Source organism: Schistocerca nitens, chromosome 2 (assembly GCF_023898315.1).
Source record: "Schistocerca nitens isolate TAMUIC-IGC-003100 chromosome 2, iqSchNite1.1, whole genome shotgun sequence".
In the NCBI taxonomy this organism is placed as follows: domain Eukaryota; kingdom Metazoa; phylum Arthropoda; class Insecta; order Orthoptera; family Acrididae; genus Schistocerca; species Schistocerca nitens.
This window is the reverse complement of record NC_064615.1, coordinates 991,799,465-991,801,242: the sequence shown is the minus strand read 5'-3', so window position 1 is coordinate 991,801,242 and position 1,778 is coordinate 991,799,465. Positions and strand designations below refer to the sequence as shown.

The window sequence follows — 1,778 nt, the reverse complement described above, 5'->3', positions numbered from 1 at the left end:
ACCATACGACATAAGAGAATGAAAATATGCAAAGTAGACTAATTTTCGTGTCGAACAATCACTCACTTCTGATACCGTTCGAATAGTAAAAATGGCGCTATCAAGTCTTTGAACAAGATCCTGAAGGTGGACTTACCACGACAGCTTACTATCTATCTGAACAACTAGAAATTTGAACTGTTCAGCTTCACTAATCATATGCACGTTCTGTGAAATTGAAACGTCAGGTTTTTTTTGAATTGTGTATAAAAAAACTGTAAAAACTGTGTCTTACTGTGATTTAGCGTTAGTTTATTTTCTACAAGCCATGAACTTATGTCATGTAATGCACTATTTGAAACCGAGCCAATGTTGCACACAACATCCCTTTCTACCAAGCTAGTCTCATCAGCAAACAGAAATATTTTACAGCTACCCGTAACACTAGAGGGCATATCAATTATATAAGCCGGCCGAAGTGGCCGTGCGGTTAAAGGCGCTGCAGTCTGGAACCGCAAGACCGCTACGGTCGCAGGTTCGAATCCTGCCTCGGGCATGGATGTTTGTGATGTCCTTAGGTTAGTTAGGTTGAACTAGTTCTAAGTTCTAGGGGACTCATGACCTCAGCAGTTGAGTCCCATAGTGCTCAGAGCCATTTATTATCAATTATATAAATAAGGAGCGGGAGTGGCCCCAACACTGATCCCTGGGGCACCCCCCACTTGACAATACCCGACTCAAACCCCACATCACAGCTATTCTCAACATCGTGAATAAGTAGTCAAAGAGTATAAATTTCTTGGTACATTTCAGAATTTTACATACTACAGCACTAAATAGTTAACTATTATTTTATCTCCTCCTTAAAACATGGGCGCCCTGGCTGTTATCGTTTGCTAGAAGGAAACATGTTGCTCAGAAAGTAGCTCCGGCATTGTGTCGTCATAGCTTACCGTGCAGCATAGATGTCTCAGCGCTAAATCAGCTATGTTGTCGCCTTACCTAGAAAGAAGAGAGAGAAACAATTCAATTTAGTATAGCAACCAACGGAAGCATTTGAATGTAAGTTAGACAAAATACAAGATTGTCAATACTGTCAATGAAGAGGGATACACGGTCCAATCAGATTAATGTGATCACCGCCTATGTTCGACGTCAACGTGCAATAGCCACTCACATATGCAGATTACAGCACTAGCAATGGAGGGTATATAAAGTGTGTCAGAGGATGCAGAAAACAATTCCATCGTTGTCGTAATGCGGAAAAAAGCACTCCGTCTTCAGGCCACGAGTGGCCTACCGGGACCATCCGACCGCCGTGTCATCCTCATGGAGGATGCGGATAGGGGGGCGTGGGATCAGCACACCGCTCTCCCGGTCGTTATGATGGTATTCTTGACCGAAGCCGCTACTGTTCGGTCGAGTAGCTCCTCAATTGGCATCACGAGGCTGAGTGCACCCCGAAAAATGGCAACAGCGCATGGCGGTCTGGATGGTCACCCATCAAAGTGCCGGCCACGCCCGACAGCGCTTAACTTCGGTGATCTCACGGGAACCAGTGTATCCACTGCGGCAATGCCGTTGCCTCTCGGAATGCGGAAAAGGAGCGATTTATCTGACGTCCAAAAGAGCAGTATCATTGCCTTTCGGAATAAAGGTGGAAGAATTTCTGAAACGGCTAGGTTTATAAACTGCACGTGTGCCGCCGTGGTTAAGGAATATCATGCGCCGCAAAATTGAGCTATCCAAAACCGGCACCGAGGCAACTGTGATGCCCCACGGGCCATAGATTCAAATGG

General features: G+C 45.3%; 1 pseudogene; it reads right to left on the bottom strand.

The window, feature by feature from the left end:
- Positions 1-1,447: 1,447 nt before the first annotated feature.
- Positions 1,448-1,565, bottom strand: LOC126238209 (5S ribosomal RNA; annotated as a pseudogene).
- Between the last annotated feature and the right edge of the window lie 213 nt (positions 1,566-1,778).